This window comes from Rhinoderma darwinii, chromosome 2 (assembly GCF_050947455.1).
Source record: "Rhinoderma darwinii isolate aRhiDar2 chromosome 2, aRhiDar2.hap1, whole genome shotgun sequence".
NCBI classification, from domain to species: Eukaryota; Metazoa; Chordata; class Amphibia; order Anura; family Rhinodermatidae; genus Rhinoderma; species Rhinoderma darwinii.
Genome location: NC_134688.1, coordinates 231,392,719 through 231,411,765, shown reverse-complemented (window position 1 = coordinate 231,411,765; position 19,047 = coordinate 231,392,719). Strand labels below are relative to the sequence as shown.

At 43.0% G+C, this 19,047-nt stretch overlaps 1 long non-coding RNA gene across 1 annotated transcript; it reads right to left on the bottom strand.

Annotated features, from left to right (window-relative positions):
- Positions 1–10,866: 10,866 nt before the first annotated feature.
- Positions 10,867–18,627, bottom strand: LOC142742805 (uncharacterized). The gene is made up of 3 exons (XR_012881441.1): positions 18,544–18,627; positions 13,273–13,425; positions 10,867–11,039 (listed from the first exon to the last, which is right to left on the bottom strand). It is a non-coding gene; the product is annotated as an uncharacterized LOC142742805 (long non-coding RNA).
- Positions 18,628–19,047: the final 420 nt, after the last annotated feature.

The window sequence follows — 19,047 nt, the reverse complement described above, 5'->3', positions numbered from 1 at the left end:
GGCGATCACTAACGAGTTAACTATACAATGTTAGTACCCTATCTGAAGACTTTCGAAACATGCGCATATGTTCAGAACACAGATCAGGGCAAGCAGTGTCAATTGTTTATTTTAAAAAAACAGTATCAGAAACAGCAGCAGTGCTGGGGGTCCTGGATTCAAATGTGAGCTTGTATGTTCTTCCTGTGTTTGCGTGGATTTTCTTCCGGGTATTCCGGTTTCCTCCCACACTTTAAAAACATATGCTTCCTATAAAACCGGCCCCAGTGTGTGTATCCGAGATAGGATGACAAACACCTAACGCCACGGTCGACAGTAATGTCAGGGGTTCCTTTAGCAGCAGAATCCCCGGCTAGGGCGTTGACGACACTTTAGCCGGGCATTCCAGCATCTCAAATCCCTCATCTCAAATCCCCTAACGTCACTGTCCATATATGGACAGTGACGTCAGTGGCTCCTTCCAGGAGAGCAATCACTGGCCAGAGCGTTGCCGACATTCTGCCCGTGGATTCCAGGGTTTTTCAGCTCCATCCTGTCCAGATATGGACAGTGACGTCAGGGGCTCTTTCCAGGACAGCAATCACTGGCCAGAGCACTGCCGACACACTGGCCGTGGATTCATGGGCTTTTAAGCTCCTAACATCACTGTCCAGATATGGACAGTGACGTTGAGAGCTTTCCAAAGACAGAAGTTCCCGGCCAGAGCGCTTGTGATGCTCTGGCCAGGGATTCAAAAGTTTAAAGCCTTTGATATCACTGTCCATATATGGACAGTGAGTCCCTCTAGAATTTGAATTCCCGGCCACAGCGTTGCCGACACTCTGGCGTAGGTTTCTGGGTTTTTAAACTCCTAACATCCCAGTTCATATATTTACAGTGACATCAAAGGCATTCCCAAGCCCCTAAAGTCACTGTCCATATATGCCTATACAGTACGGTACGTCAGTGCCATATGTTGGAGGTATACGTCAGGACTCCTCACGATGTATATCTCAGATGAAAAGAAAAACACGTGATATGAGCAGATCCCAAGAAGCTCACGGCTCTGAATAAATTTGGTGCAACTTGGGCTTTCAGAGCTCCACAGACTGAAATCTACGAGCTAGCATAGATTTTCGCTATAATTCACGCTGGCGTAAATTATATTAAATCTGTCATGCAGGAGATCCCCTCTCTCGCTGGGTCCGACTTACTATTTTAAAAGGTGTGAAAACAGCATAAAGTTTTAAAAAGCAAAATTTTTTACTCAAAACAGACGTGTGTCAAAATGCTTAAAAAATCATGTATTATAAAAACATTTACTTTTGGGGCTACTTTGCCTAAATTGTTAGCAAATGGAATAAAAGACACCTAGAAAAAATTTAATTAAAAAACACCGGCCTCCTCCATTTCCCCTCTAGCCGTCCTTTCCATCTCTAAATAGGTGTGTTTTCTGCCATTTTAGGTAGAAAAAAACAAAAAATAAACAATTTGCTTACCATTTAAGCAAAGTAGCAGAAGGGTATAGTATGCCGTTTCTCAAATTCTACCTTGGGGAGCTGTGTGGTTTGTATTTTAATAGTAACAATTTATCTAAATTTACTTTTTATCTGCATGACCTGGTATTTTTTTGTTCAGAGTTTCAAGCTCACATTGACTTGGTACTCCCCTATAGGACCTCTCTATCTGTTGAACTAGGTATCATTAATAAAACTAATCTAAATCTGATACTTAAACATCTAGCTACTACTTCTGATCATACAAGTACCATCAGTCAAGCATATCAAATTCAATCACACAATATTAAAACATAAGTAAGGAGCATGGTTACCTATCAGCATTAGATACACATGGGAAGAACTTATCGTTGTCAAACCTTGTTTTTAAATCTTTAAAAAATTGTTTCAATTTATTAAAGATCATATCCGACTACTACCATAACAATTGACAAAGTCAGTTGTTGTGATATCTCACTTTTATGTCCTAAAGAATGTCACATTAAAACAAATAGGGGAATTTATTAAACCAGACATTTCATATGCAAGTGTTAAACAGAAGCCTGCAGTCGTAAGTTGTGATAAGTTTAAAAAGAAGTGCACGGCTCTAAATAAATTTGACACAACTTGGGATATCAAGGCTCCACAAACTGAAAGCTATGCCAGATACAATCTGGCATAGATTTCCGGTATAATTTACTCCAATTCCTGGCATAATTTATAGTAAATCTGTCGAGCAGCAGGACCCTTCCTCCCGCTGTTGCATGAAACCAATGGGTGGAATTTAGTAAGACTAGCTTTTTTATACGCTAATATTAAACAGTAGCCCGCTGAAATAAGTTGATGTCAAGGGCATTCAGACATTTCGATTCCAAGCCTAGAGCATCGGTAGCACTCTGGCCAGGGACTCCAGTACTAGAGGGGCCCCTGCCGTTACCGTCCTTATATGGAGAGTGACACTAGAGGCTCCCTCTAGAAGCGGGTGAAGGCCACAGTTTTACCAACGTTCTGGTCTGCGACACTCGCATGACAAACCCCTAACGCCACTGTCGATACATGGACAGTAATGTCAGGGGTTCCTTTAGCAGTAGAATTCCCGGCTAGGGCGTTCCCGACACTTTAGCCGGGTATTCCAGCATCTCAAATCCCCTAACGTCACTGTCCATATATGGACAGTAACGTCAGTGGCTCCTTCCAGGAGAACAATGACTGGCTAGAGCGTTGCCGACATTCTGGCCGTGGATTCCTGGGTTTTTCAGCTCCTTACATCACTGTCCAGATATGGACAGTGACGTAAGGGGCTCTTTCCAGGAGAGCAATCACTGGCCAGAGCATTGCCGACACACTGGCCGTGGATTCATGGGTTTTTAAGCTCCTAACATCACTGTCCAGTTATGGACAGTGACGTCGAGGGCTTTCAAAAGACAGAAGTTCCCGGCCAGAGCGCTTGCAATGCTCTGGCCAGGGACTCAAAAGTTTAAAGCCTTTGATATCACTCTCCATATATGGACAGTGTGTCCCTCTAGAATTTGAATTCCCGGCCACAGCGTTGCCGACGCTCTGGCGAAGGTTTCTGGGTTTTTAACCTCCTAACATCCCAATTCATATATCTACAGTGACATCAAGGGCTTTCCCAAGCCCCTAACGTCACTGTCCATATATGCCTATACAGTAGGGTACGTCAATGCCATATGTTGGAGGTATACGTCGGGACTCCTCACGACGTATATCTCAGACGAAAAGAAAAAACGTGATTTGAACAGATCCTAAGAAGCTCACGGCTCTGAATAAATTTGGTGCAACTTGGGCTTTCAGAGCTCCACAGACTGAAATCTACGAGCTAGCATAGATTTTCGCTATAATTCACGCTGGCGTAAATTATATTAAATCTGTCATACAGGAAATTCACTCTCCCGCTGGGCCCAACTTACTATTTTAAAAGGTGCGAAAACAGCATAAAGTTTTAAAAAGCAAAATTTTTTACTCAAAACAGACGTCTGCCAAAATGTCCTATTACAATGCTTAAAAAATCATGTATTATAAAAACATTTACTTTTGGGGCTACTTTACCTAAATTGTTAGCAAATGGAATAAAAGACACCTAGAAAAAATGTAATTAAAAAACACCGGCCTCCTCCATTTCCCCTCTAGCCGTCCTTTCCATCTCCAAAATAGGTGTGTTTTCTGCCATTTTAGGTAGAAAAAAACAAAAAATAAACAATTTGCTTACCATTTAAGCAAAGTAGCAGGACGGTATAGTATGCCGTTTCTCAAATTCTACCTTGGGGAGCTGTCTGGTTTGTATTTTAATAGTAACATTTTATCTAAATTTACTTTTTATCTGCATAACCTGGTATTTTTTTGTTCAAAGTTTCAAGCTCACATTGACTTGTTACTCCCCTCTCTCTATCTGTTGAACTAGGTATCATTACCAAAACTAATCTAAATCTGATGCTTAAACATCTGGCTACTACTTCTGATCATGCAGTACCATCAGTCAAGCATATCAAATTCAATCACACAATATTAAAACATAAGTAAGGAGCATCATTACATATCAGCATTAGATACACATGGGAAGAACTTATCGCTGTCAAACCTTGTTTTTAAAGCTTTAAAAAATTGTTTCAATTTATTAAAGATCATATCCGACTACTACCATAACAATTAAGAAAGTCAGTTGTTGTGATATCTCACTTTTAAGTCCTAAAGCATGTTACATTAAAACAAATAGGGGAATTGATTAAACTTGGCATTTCATATGCAAGTGTTAAACAGAAGCCTGCAGTAGTAAGTTGTGATAAATTTAAAAAGAAGCGCACGGCTCTAAATAAATTTGACACAACTTGGGATATCAAGGGTTCACAAACTGAAAGCTATGCTAGATACAATCTGGCATAGATTTCCGGTATAATTTACTCCAATTCCTGGCGTAATTTATAGTAAATCTGTCGAGCAGCAGAACCCTACCTCCCGCTGTTACATGAAACCAATAGGTGGAATTTAGTAAGACTAGCTTTTTTATACGCTAATAGTAAACAGTAGCTCGCTGAAATAGGTTCATGTCAAGTGCATTCAGCTATTTAGATGCCAAGCCTAGAGCATCAGTAGCACTCTGACAAGGGAATCCAGTACTAGAGGGGCCCCTGCCGTTACCGTCCTTATATGGAGAGTAACGTTAGAGGATCCCTCTAGAAGCGGGATCCCGGCCACAGTTTTACCAACGCTCTGGTCTGCGACACTCGCAGGACAAACCCCAAACGCCACTGTCGATACATGGACAGTAATGTCAGGCGTTCCTTTCGCAGCAGAATCCCCGGCTAGGACATTGCCGAGACTTTAGCCGGGTATTCCAGTGCTGAAATCCCCTAACGTCACTGTCCATATATGGACAGTGACGTCAGTGGCTCCTTCTAGGTGAGCAATCACTGGCCAGAGCGTTGCCTACATTCTGGTCGTGGATTCCTGAGTTTTTCAGCTCCTTACATCACTGTCCAGATATGGACAGTGACGTCAGGGGCTCTTTCCAGGAGAGCAATCACTAGCCAGATCACTGCCGACACTCTGGCCGTGGATTCCTGGGTTTTTAAGCTCCTAACATCACTGTCCAGATATGGACCTTGACGTCAAGGGTTTTCCTAAGACAGAAGTTCCCGGCCAGAGCGCTTGCGATGCTCTGACCAGGGGCTCAAATGTTAAAGCCTTTGATATCAATGTCCATATATGGACAGTGAGTCCCTCTAGAATTTGAATTCCCGGCCACAGCGTTGCCGACACTCTGGCGTAGGTTTCTGGGTTTTTAAACTCCTAACATCCCAGTTCATATATTTACAGTGACATCAAGGGCTTTGCCAAGCCCCTAACATCACAGTCCATATATGCCTATGCAGTAGGGTACGTCATTGCCATATGTTGGAGGTATACGTCGGGACTCATCCCGACGTATATCTCAGACGAAAAGGAAAAACATGATTTGAACAGATCCCAAGAAGCTCACGGCTCTGCAGAAATTTGATGCAACTTGGGCTTTCAGAGCTCCACAGACTGAAATCTATGAGCTAGCATAGATTTTCGCTATAATTCACGCTGGCGTAAATTATATTAAATCTGTCATGCAGGAGATCCCCTCTCCCGCTGGGCCCGACTTACTATTTTAAAAGCAGCGAAAACAGCATAAAGTTTTAAAAAGCCAAAATTTTTACTCAAAACAGACGTGTGCCAAAATGTCCTATTACAATGCTTAACAAAATCATGTATTATAAAAACATTTACTTTTGGGGTTACTTTGCCTTCATTTTTAGCAAATGGAATAAAAGACACCTAGGAAAAAAATGTAATTAAAAAACACCGGCCTCCTCCATTTCCCCTCTAGCCGTCCTTTCCATCTCCAAAATAGGTGTGTTTTCTGCCATTTTAGGTAGAAAAAAACAAAAAAGAATCAATTTGGTTACCATTTAAGCAAAGTAGCAGGAGGGTATAGTATGCCGTTTCTCAAATTCTACCTTGGGGAGCTGTGTGGTTTGTATTTTAATAGTAACATTTTATCTAATTTAACTTTTTATCTGCATGACCTGGTATTTTTTTGTTCAGAGTTTCAAGCTCACATTGACTTGGTACTCCCCTATAGGACCTCTCTATCTGTTGAACTACGTATCATTACTAAAACTCATCTAAATCTGATACTTAAACATCTAGCTACTACTTCTGATCATACAGTACTATCAGTCAAGCATATCAAGTTCAATCACACAATATTAAAACATAAGTAAGGAGCATGGTTACATATCAGCATTAGATACACATGGGAAGAACTTATCGATGTCAAACCTTGTTTTTAAAGCTTTAGGAAATTGTTTCAATTTATTAAAGATCATATCTGACTACTACCATAACAATTGACAAAGTCACTTGTTGTGATAATTTACTTTTAAGTCCTAAAGCATGTTACATTAAAACAAATAGGGGAATTTATTCATATGCCAGTTTTAAACAGAAGCCTGTAGGAGTAAGTTGTGACAAATACGATCTGGCATAGATTTCCGCTATAATTTACGCCAATACCTGGTGTAATTTATAGTAAATCTATCGAGCAGTAGGACCCCACCTCCCACTGTTCCATAAAACCAATGGGTGGAATTTAGTAAGACTGGCGTTTTTATACGCCAATATTAGACAGAAGCCCACTGTAATAAGCAGTCAACTATTCAGTGCCTAGAGCATCGGTGGCACTATGGCCAGGGAATCCAGTACTAGTGGGGCCCCTGACGTTACCGTCCTTATATTGACAGTGACGTCAGGGGCTCCTTCTAGAAGCCGAGTCCCCAGGAACAGCTTTGCCAATGCTCTGGTCAGGGACACTCGCATTACAAAGCCCCTCACGTCACTGTCGATACATGGACAGTAATGTCTGGGGATCCTACAGCAGCAGAATCCCCGGCTAGAACGTTCCGGACGCTTTGGCCGGGAATTCCAGCATCTCAAAGCCCCTAACGTCACTGTCCATATCTGGACATTGATGTCAAGGGCTCCTTCCAGGAGAGGAACCACTGGCCAGAGCATTGCCGACGGTCTAGCCTGAAATTCTCGCTTTACAAAGCCCCTAATGTCACTGTCCATGTACGGACAGTAACGTCAAGGGTTCCTCCAGGAGCAGAATCCCTAGCCAGAGAATTGCCAACACTCTCGTTGGGGATTACAACATCTCGAAGCCTCTAATGTCACTGTCCATATTCGGACGGTGACGTCAGAAACTCCCTCCAGGAGCGGAATCCCCAGCTAGAGCAATGCCGACATTTTGGCCTAGGATTTCGGCATCTTAAAGCTCCTGAACTCACAGTCCATTTATGAATAGTGTTGTCAGGGGCTCCTCAATGAGCGGAATTCCCAGCCAGAGCGCTGCCAAAGCTCTGCCTGTGGATCCTGAATTTTTAAGCTCTTAACAACAGTGTCCATATATGGACAGTGACGTAGAGGTTTTTCCAAAGACAGGAGTCCCCGGCCATAGCGCTTTCGATGCTCTGGCTGGGGACTCCATAGTTGAAAACCCCTGACATCACTGTCCATATTTGGAAAGTGACATTAGAGGCTCCCTCTAGAAGCAGATTTCCCGGTCACAGCATTGCCGAGGCTCTGGCCGGGGATTAGAGTATCTTAAAGCCTTTAATGTCACTGTCCATGTATGGACAGTGACGTCGGGGGCTCCCTCCAGGAGTGGAATCCCCAGCCAGAGCAATGCCGGTGTTCTGGCCTAGGATTTTGGCATCTTAAAGCTCCTGACGTCACTGTACATTTATGGACAGTTTTGTCAGGGGCTACCCTAGGAGCAGAATCCCCAGCCAGAGCGTTGCTAACATCAAGGGCTTTCCTGAGCCTAGTGCTTACATTAGCGCTGCGTCCGGGTAGTTCGGGTGATATATCCCACTGCATGCCTATACAGTGAGATATGTCGGTGCCTTCCATTGGAGGTATACGTAGAGACTTCGCCCGACGTATACCTCTGATGAAAAGAAAAAATGTAATGTGAACATACTCCAAGAAGCCCAAAATTCCGAACAACTTGGGTTGTCAGTGGATAGGCAAAAGCATTCCAGAGTTATTACCACATAAAGTGACACATGTCAGATTTGAAAAAATGGGGCTTGGTCATTGAGGCATCAATGACCCTTTGTCCTGAAAGGGTTAATTAATTTACCCTACCTTAACAACTAACAATGTCACTTGTTGTGATAATTGACTTTTAAGTCCTAAAGCTGGTCACATGAATACAATGGGGGAATTTATTAAGACTGACATTTCATATGCCATTGTTAAACAGAAGCCTGCAGAAGTAAGTTGCGATAAATTTATTAAGAAGCGCACGGCTCTTAATAAATTTGCCGCAACATCAGCTGTCAGGGCTCCACAAACTCAAAGATATGCCAGATACAAGCTTGCATAGATTTCCGCTAGAATTGAAACCAATTTCTGTTGTGTTTATATTGAATCTGTCGTGCATCAGAACCCCCTACCGCTGGGACCCACTTCCTGTTTGGAAAGAGGCGAAAGCAGCATAATTTTCCCTAAAAAATTATTTTTTACTCAAAACAGGCATGCAACATAATTTGCATCTTTTCTTCTGTCAGGTAACTACCGCAAGATGCAAGATGCTTAATAAGTCTCCCATAATGTCTTTATTTTGACCCATTACATTGCTTTACAAAATCACGTATTATAAACACATCTACTTTTGAGCTTCTTTGCCAAAACTATCAGCAAATAGAATAAAAACCACCTAGGAAAAAAATGCAATTTAAAAACACCGGCCTCCTCCTTTTCCCCTCTAACCGTCCTTTCCATCTCCAATATAGGTGTTTTTTCTGCTATTTTAGGTAGAGAAAGAAAATAATCTATTTGCTTACCATTTAAGCAAAGTAGCAGGAGAGTATAGTATTCAGCTTCTCAAACTCTAACTTGGTAGGGAGCTGTCTGGTTTGTATTTTAATAGTAACTTTTTATCAAGTCTAGCATATGACGTTCAATCACACAATATTAAAACATACGTAAGAAGCATGGTTACATATCAGCATGGCTCTTAATAAATTTGACACAACTTGGGCTGTCAAGGCTCCACAAACTGAAAGCTACGCCAGATATGATCTGGCATAGATTTCCGCTATAATTTACGCCAATGCCTGATGTAATTTATAGTTAATCTGTCGAGCAGAAGGACCCCACCTCCCGCTGTTGCATGAAACCAATGAGTGGAATTTAGTTAGACTGGCGTCTTTATACACCAATATTAAATAGAAGCCCACTGAAATAAGCTTTCAACTATTCAGACACCGGCCTAGAGCATCGGTAGCACTCTGGCCAGGGAATCCAGCACTAGTGGGGCCCCTGACATTACCATCCTTATATGGACAGTGACGTCAAGGGCTCCCTCTAGAAGTCGAGTCCCCAGGCACAGCTTTGCCAATGCTCTGGTCCGGGACACTGCATTACAAAGCCCCTCATGTCACTGTCGATACATGGACATTGACGTCAAGGGATCCTTCCAGGAGATGAACCGACGCTCTGGCCTGAAATTCTCGCATGACAAAGCCCCAAACATCAGTGTCCATGTACGGACAGTAACGTCAAGTGTTCCTCCAGGAGCAGAATCCCTGGCCAGAGCATTGCCAACACTCTGGTCGTGGATTCCAACATCTCAAAGCCTCTAACATCACTGTGCATAATTGGACGGTGACGTTAGAAACTCCCTCCAGGAGAGAAATCCAGCTAGAGCAATGCCGATGTTTTGGCCTAGGATTTCGGCATCTTAAAGCTCCTGACCTAACTGTCCATTTATGAACAGTGTTGTCAGGGGCTCCTCCAGGAGCAAAATCCCCAGCCAGAGCTTAGCTCTGGCTTTGGATTCTGAGTTTTTAAGCTCCTAACATCACTGTCCATATATGGACAGTGATGTCAAGAGCTTTTCCAAGACTGGAGTTACCCGGCCAGAGCGCTTTTCGAGGTGACTCCATAATTGAAAGCCCCGGACATCACTGTCTATATATGAAAAGTGACATCAGAGGCTCCCTTTAGAAGCAGAATCCGCGGCCACAGCATTGCCGACGCTCTGGCCAGGGATTCCAGCATGTCAAAGCCTTTAACGTCACTGTCCATATATGGACAGTGACGTCAGGGGCTCCCTCCAAAAGCAGAATCCCTGTCCAGAGCGTTGCCGGCTTTCCTGAGCTTAGTGCTTAAAGTATCGCTGTGTCCGGGGAGTTCAGGTGACGTATCCTATTGTATGCCTATACAGTGGGATACGTCATTCACTTCTGTTGAAGGTATATGTCAGGACTCCACCCAAAGTATACCTCCCTACGAAAAGAAAAACTTTGATGTGAACAGACCCCAAGAAGCCCACGGCTATGAATATATTTAGCACAACATAGGCTGTCAGTGCTCCAAAATCTGCACCAGCTATGAGCTAGCATAGATTTCCGCTATAATTTACGCTCAGCGTAAATTGTAATAAATCCGTCATACAGCAGATCCCTTCTTCCTCTGGGCCAGACTCCATTTTTCTACCCGCAGTTGGCACTGACTTGGTGGAGGGAGGGTGTAGATTGCCAGTGGATAAGGTATTATAAGGTGTAGGTGCTGAAGCAAGCGTTTCAAATCATGAAGGGCAAGGAGCGAGTCAGGTTGAAGGAGTTGCAATCACTGATAGGGTAATTGAACTTTGCATGCACAGTCACACCAACAGGGAGGATTTTCTGTAAGAGTATTGAGTGTAGTTCAGTGTGAGTAAAAAATATTTTCACAAATTAGTTAACAAAGTACCCAAAAGAGGATTTTGAGGTATGGGGTAGATTTTTTGAGGACTTTATTGGAGTGGCAGTAAGGTTGAAGTAGCCGGCATCAAATCAGAAGCTAAGCCTGTTCACAGATGCGACTGGTTCATATCGGTACATAGCATATTTTAATGGACAGTGGTGTGTGTGGAAGTGGCCAGCAGTGGGAGAAAATAGAATTAGACTTACCGGTAATTCGTTTTTTTTGTAAAACCTCCATGACACAGGAGGTAAGACTCCGCCTCTAATATGGACAGGAAAAAGCACAAGAGGTTAAATAGCCCCACCCCACCGTTTCTCCTCAGTGTATGTCCACTAACCATTTCTGGTAACTTTACATATCTATTACTTGTCATAGAAATTGAAAAAATAAGCAGCAACTCCAAGGATTCAGTTGAAAAAAAATGGGTACTTTATTGCCCGTGCAACGTTTCAGCTCTGTCCACTAGAGCCTTTATCAAGCTTGAGAAAGGCTCTAGTGGACGGAGCTGAAACATTGCACAGGCAATAAAATACCGATTTTTTTCACCTGAATCCTTGGAGTTACTGCTCATTTTTTCGATTTCTGTGTATTTGGAATTTTGGTCTGTTCCTCAAATCTTGCACCCACACACACCCAGTGCTGCTGGGCTTTGTATATATCTATTACTTGTCATAAGTATGTGTAAATAATGTTTAATTAACATAAATAAAAGGGGGGGAATATAAGGGTGCTGTCATGGAGGGTTTACTAGAAACCAAATTACCGGTAAATCTAATTTTTTCTTTCTCGAGGCACCCTCCATGACAGCACCACAGGAGAATTCCCAAATTAAAATAATTGGTTGGGGGGGGGGTGGGGGGGGGGGACTACAGCTTGGAGAACTTTCCTACCAATGGAAAGATCCTTGCTGAAAACAGATTAAATCTGTAATGTTTTGTAAAAGTGTGAACGGATGAGCAGGTTGCTGCTTTGCAGATCTGTTCAATGGATGCATCCGCTCTTTCTGCCCAGAATACTGACATAAAGCCTGTAGAGTGGGCCTTCAGATGATCTGATGGAGACATGTGGAGGTTTTCATAAAATACACAGATCGCCATTTTAATGCATTTTGCCAGTGTATTTTTTGCCACCTTCTTTCCCTTATTAGGACCATTAAATTGAATGAAAAGATTAAGATCTTTCCCCCACAAGTTTGTGGACTCAATGTATTGTAGGATTATCCTGCGGACATCTAGTGTGTGAAACTCTTCTTCCTTTTTGTTTGTTGGATTTTGACAAAATGAAGGCACAACTATATATTGGGACATGTGGAAGTTTGACATTACCTTGGGAAAGAAGGCGGGATCTGGATGGAAAATAAGCCTATCATTTAGGATTCTGAGAAAGGGATCCCCAATAGTGAGGGCTTGAATTTCTCCTACCCTTCTAGCTGTGGGTATAGCTATCAAAAAAGCTGCCTTCTAAGAGAGATGATTTATCTTACAGGAAGATATACATTCAAAGGGAGATAACAGCAAACCTCTCAATACTACGTTTAAATCCCAAGGAGGAAGAACTACACAAGGTCTGGGAGATAATCTAGATGCTGCCACAAAGAATCTTTTTATCCATCTATGGGAGGCCAGATCTTGATTAAAAAAAATTGACTCATAGCGGATACTTGAACTTTTAAGGTGCTAGGTTTTAGTCCTTTTGCCAGGCCTGATTGCAGAAAGTCCAATATCTGTGCAATATTAGGATGATGAACATCGGGAAAGGAGTCGCCACACCAGGATAAGAATTTCTTCCAGACGTTCCCATAGATGGCGTTAGTGACATTTTTACTACTTTTTTGTAGGGTTTTTATGACTGCCTCTGACAAATCTTTGGCTTTCAGTATCAGGCCCTCAGAAGTCGACTGCGCTATTGATTCTGTCAAAACAACGATGGAACCCTGAAACAACGGTGACAAACGGAAACCATTAGCAACGTTTCCGTCACTTGAGATCAATGGTGATGCAAACGGAAGCTAAGGTTTCCGTTTGCCTTTCCGTTGAGGGGTTTCCCCGACGGAAACCCTCAAAGGAAAGACAACGCTGATGTGAACACAGCCTTAGAGGGCATCTCTACCCATAAAATGCTGTATTTGGTATTCTTCCATAGTCTAAATTTTTCTTTTTGTCATGCATGTAGCTATATAACTACAATCAGGGGTGCACCAGGCTGTTAAGTAAGTTCTTATGACCTCCAGGAAATGCTGGAGGTTTCTGACATATAGCAGCATTCATGGAAAGAAATCAACATTAGCTTATTGTATATTGAAAGCTGCTGCAGTGCTCAGGAGGAAGAACGTCCTGCAGCTTGATTGGCCATACAATAATTAGATATGAAAAGGGGGACATGGTTTTGAAAACTGCTGCAACTCTTGAAACATGTAAAAAACATGTAAAAATGGCCTAGAGAAAGTCTGAATGTGACTCCCTGCCCTGGCATACAAAACTGGAATGGTCCTTACCTGTTTCCCTGCGGTGAACTTTCCTGCAGAGCCTGTGATTATGATGTGAAGATCTTGTAGCATGAAGAAAATGGTGGTCTTGTCTGAGAACTGAACAGATCTGATGGGACGAAGACTGCTCTACACATATGTGCTGCTGCATCAGGTGCTTGTCTGTAAAAAAGACACATCACAATGCCTTAGTATTCCATCAGCTGTGATGTCATCAACTGAAGGGAGAAGACTATGATGTCATCTGTAGGGAGAAGCCTGTGAGTGCTATAGATGAATATCCATGAAGAATTTAATTATTTATAGAGCACTGAAAGCAGATCATTATGCTTTATAAACAAATGTACATTTTAAAGCTCTGTTAGTAGAAAAAAACAACACATCGTATACCATTTTACACGTTGGCAATATAATTCAGAATCACTACTGTAGGCTTATATTGGAACAATTGTGAACTTATTAAGGTTGAAGCATGCTTGGCCATTTTTATTCTTTTGCCTTCTAGCCATAAACGTTTTTTTATTTTAATGTCTACGTTTCTATTTGAGGCCTTGTTTTATTTTTGCAGGACAAGGTGTAACTTTTTTGTGCATCACGTCCCCGCTAGAAAACTTGCACTTTTGATTAGCACTTTAGAGCTTTACATGTGTATTATTTTTATAATATTTTTTGTGCTGTATTAACATAATAGCTCAGCGGATGTCTACCTATAATATGCTGCCCTTCAGGAGTATTCCCAGGAACAATCCTCACTTCCACATCTCATGTTAAAAGTGACACTAAGGGTATGTTCACCCTATTTTCAGCTCTTTTTCGGGCTGTAAACGCCTTGAAAAACGGCTGAAAATACATGGCCTGAACGCCTCCGAACATCTGCCCATAAATGTCAATGGGAAAAACGGCGGCTGTGATGTCAATGGGAGGTCAGAGATGGAAACGCCTGAAGAAAGAGCATGACGCTTCTTTTTCCTGCAAGTGTTTTTTTTCATCTCGCAGGAAAAAACTCCTCTACCTCCCATTGAAATCAATGGTAGGCGATTTCTTCAGTTTTTTGGCGTAGTTTCCAGCGTGGTTTCCGTGCCAAAAACAGGGCCAAACAATCTTAGTGTGAACTAGGCCTAAGGAAATTACGCAGCATTTACAGTAGCAGCACAGTGAATGAGATTTGAACAAATCTCATGCAGACGCTACAGTAAAAATCTGCAGCAAAAACGTTCATAAATTGACCTGCGATGCGGATTTTAAATCCGCAGCATGTTAATTTATGCTGCAAATCCGTTGCTATTTTGTTGCGGGTTTTCCACATTGATTCAATTCAATGGGTAAAACCCGCAACAAAATAGCAACAAATCCGCAGCATAAATTGACAAGCTGCAGATTTAAACTCTGCACCGCAAGTCAATTTATGAATTTTTTTGCTGCAGAAGTGAAACCTAGAACAAATAGCAAATGTTGCGACTTTTGTGGCGGAAACGCTGCGATTCCGCTTCAGAATTCACAAAAACGCTAATGCTTACCTCCGGCCGTTGTCATAGTGACGCGTTTCTCTGTTCTGAGTGACACCTGGCCTCCTGGGATGACGTTTCAACCCATGTGACTGCTGCAGCCAATCACAGGCTGTGGTGGTCAATTGGGCTGCAGCATCATTCCAGGAGGCCAGGCTGCACTGAAACGGAAGAAGGCGTTGCTATGACAACAGCCAGGGGTAACTATCAGCTTTCTTTATTTTTTTTCAAGCAGTGTTTCTGCAGCGGAGATTCCGACCGAAAATCTGCCCCATGTGCACTTTTGCAGGCGGAATTCCCTGCAGGTTCAAGGTTGGATATGCTGTGTAGCCTAAAGCCTCATGCACACGACCGTAGCCATGTGCACGGCTGTGATTTTCGGGTCGGCCGGCAGCAGACTGTCAGCCGCGAGCCGCCCGCAAACCGCGGGCCATGCACATGGCCGCGGCCATTATTTTCAATGAGCCCGGACCACAGAACACGGCAATAATAAAGTTTGCCCGTTCTTTCTGCGGTGCAAGAGGCCTAAAGCTGGGTACTCACTGTGCAGATTTTGCAAGTATTTTTTAACCCAAAACTAGGAACGTTACCTAAATAGAAGAAATATAAGAATTGAGAATATAAGGGAAGGCCTTATAGGTCCGCTCTCCTTGATCCAATTCTGGCTTTGGCTTACAAAATGCTGACAAAATCTGCAGCAAATCTGCACTGTGGAAACCCAGTCTAAGGGCATGACCAGACGTGGCGTATTTCTTCCGCCACTGTCCGCATCAATGCCGCACATAATCTGCGTTGCAGATTCTGTTGCGGCTTTGCCTAAAATGGGCATTAAATTGATGCGGATTAGCCGTTGCGCATTGAGGTGAAAGTACTTCCCTTCTCTCTATCAGTGCAGGATAGAGAGAAGAGACAGCCCCTTCCCTAGTAAAATAAATTCCTACTTACCCGGCCGTTGTCTTGGTGACGCGTCCCTCTTTCAACATCCGGCCCGACCTCCCTGGATGACGCGGCAGTCCATGTGACCGCTGCAGCCTGTGATTGGCTGCAGCCGTCACTTGGACTGAAACGTCATCCCGGGAGGCCGGACTGGAGGAAGAAGCAGGGAGTTCTCGATAAGTATGAACTTCTTTTTTTTTTACACGTCGATCTATATCGGTAGTCACTGTCCAGGGTGCTGAAACAGTTACTGCCGATCGCTTAACTCTTTCAGCACCCTGGACAGTGACTATCTCCTGACGGCACACACGTAGTCACCCGTAATTACGGGAGCCCCATAGACTTCTATGGGCCAGCCCGTGCCCTAATAACGGGCCGTGATTACGGGCGTTCAGAATGAAGAAATGTCATGTTCGTAAAGCAAATACGCTACGCAACACACGTAACATCTGCGGACTTAATTGCGGAATTTTGACTCTCCATTGAAGCCAATGGAGAAATTCCGCAATGAGTCCGCAACAAGTCCGCTCCACGTCCGCAACAACCAGTGTATGCTGCGGACACCAAATTCAGCACTGCAGCCTATGGTCCACAGCGGAGTTTTCCGCAACGTGTGCACGAACCTAACTAAAAAGCAGTGGAAAGCAATGGAAAATAAGTCCGCAGCGGAATTCCAGAGCAATTCCGCCACGTCTGTTCATGCCCTAAGGGTGTGTCCAGATGTGGCAGTTTTGCTGCCAATTTGCGGCGTGGGTTCTGCATCGCAAATCCGCAGCAGTTTACAGTACATCAAAAGTGGATGGGGTTTTCAAAACCCCATCCACATGTAGCAGAAGACGACCGCAATAACAGCGGAGCATTCTGCATATTTTCAAATCTGCAGCGTGCTCATTCTGTTGCGGAGAAGCAGCGGATTTTCACTGCGGATTTCAGCCTTTGCAATGCATAGGCTGAAACCTACATCAAATCTGCTGCTAAATCCGCAACTAAATCTGTATGTAACATATGTGGATTTTCCAAGAATTCACATCAAAATCTGCAGGGAAATTGTCCGCTAAGTCCCCCTACGGAATACAGGTTACCCAGGTTCCTGAAAGACAAATCTGCCTAGATATAGTGCAATTTGGTAGCGATGAGGGGCATTTATTTAGGGGGATTAAGTATTCAGCAGATCTCTATTACAGTTCCATATGGTTTGTTACCCAGCTTTCCTGGAACCCTCAAGGGCAAATCTGTCTAAATATGACACAATTTGAGAGATAAGAGCGGGATTTATTTCGTTCGGTTTAATGTTTAGCAGTCTCTATTACAGATTCACATGGTTTGTTACCCAGCTTTCCCAGTACCCTGAAAGGCTTTGCCTTATCTATGGCGCAATTTGGTAAAGAGGAGGGGCATTTATTTATGGGGATTTAGTATTCTACAGTCTCTATTACAGCTTCACATGGTTTGTTACCCAGCTTTCCTGGGATCCTGAAAGACAAATCTGGCTAGCTAAGGTACAGTATGTAAAATGTATCACTGCATAAAAGGCAGGTGTGTTAATCGCAGCTTCACAGGGATTCTTGGCTCCTGATTAGCAAATCTGACTAGTAATGCTACGATATAGGAGTTGGAGATTTATCAATGCAGGACTAGGCAGATCTGGCATTCTACCGCCTGGGAAAGATGGGTAACAAACTCTGTGGGGCTGTTGTGATGGATGACATATTGGTCATATAAAATACACACAATACTGCTCTGGTACGTTGTGTATATCCATCACATAGTATCAGGGCAATATGGCTTGTGGTCACCATTGCAGCTCCACAGTGTTGCTGTTCTATGAGAGCTGAGTGACTAGTCGTTCTATATATATATATATATATATATATATATATATATATATATATATACAGGCCATGCTCCAGGTTTATGTGGGCCATTGGGCGACACAGACTTAGTAGGCCCCTTTGCGGGGGATCTCAGAGCGGCAGTAAAATGGCAGAAAACGTCATAACATTTTCATTTTTTCGTTGACGGAGCTGTATGAGGGCTTGTTTTCTGCGAGACGAGCTATAGTTTATATAGGTACCATTTTTGGATACATGCTACTTTTTGATCACTTTTTATTCCAATATTTGTAGGGCAAAGTGACCGAAAAAGATATTCTGGTATGGTTTCTTACATTTATTTTTTTACACCGTTCACCGTGTGGAATAAATAAAATAATATTTTTATAGTTTTGGCCGTTACGGACGCGGCGATACCAAATATGTATGGTTTCTTTTTTATTTCAATAATAATGGAAGTTTTCCGTGCTAGGCAGACCGCCACCGGAACCCCTGCAATTTCATTGCTGGGGCTCCGATGAGCTGCAAACAACTTACATGCAGCGATCGTTTTTGACCGCTGCATTTAAGGGGTTAATAGTGGGGATCGAAGCTAATTTCGGTCCCCGCCAATACAGCCGGATGTCAGCTGTAATACACCGCACCGACTCAGGATACGGCAAAATGCGGGAAGCACTAGCTGTCCATGACGTATCCATACGGCAAATGTCGGGAAGGGGTTAAATAGAGAAATATTTACATAATAAAGCTGTGGCCACTTCCACTTTACCACACAAGGTGTCTTTGGTTTGATTTAAGGTAAAATAATGGTGTAATAGGTCCATGGCAAGTTGGTTTTAAGTTGGTGAATGTCCTTGCAGTCTCACAGTAGAATGGTAGAGCCACAGATCCTATGTAATGTATCCACGGGCTAACTGAATATGACTAAACATGGTGCCAGTCATGTGACCATCCCCTCTACATACACACACATACATCATGTGACACCTAGCATTAACATGACATACATGTGTTGGGACCACATAGAGGACACATCCATGGGCTAAGTGAATAGGACTAATGGTAGAATAATGATGACCAACCACATCACTGTTCATGCATTTACTAAAATGGCCGCCTGTCTCTAGGTGATATTTAAAATGTCTGCCTGTCTCTAGGTAATGTTATCGTGTTGTTAATAAAGTTAACTGTTTTAAAAAATAAAAAAAAACACATAGAGGAGACAGATAGTATTATGTAAGAGCTGCTTCTACACAGACACTGACAGACATGATGAGAGGCTGCTGGAGGAGGGAATACTTATAAAGTCTCATGCACACGGCCGTAGCCATGTGCACGGTCCGTAGTTACGGGCACGGATGGCCACGGACTGTCACCCACGTTTGCGGGTCGTGCTCCCTTTATAAAGTATAGGAGCACGTTCCGTAAATTAAAAAAATAGGTCATGTCCTATATTTTGCAGTTCATTTCTACGGCCCTTACACCTTCCTGTAAATATACGGGAAGGTGTC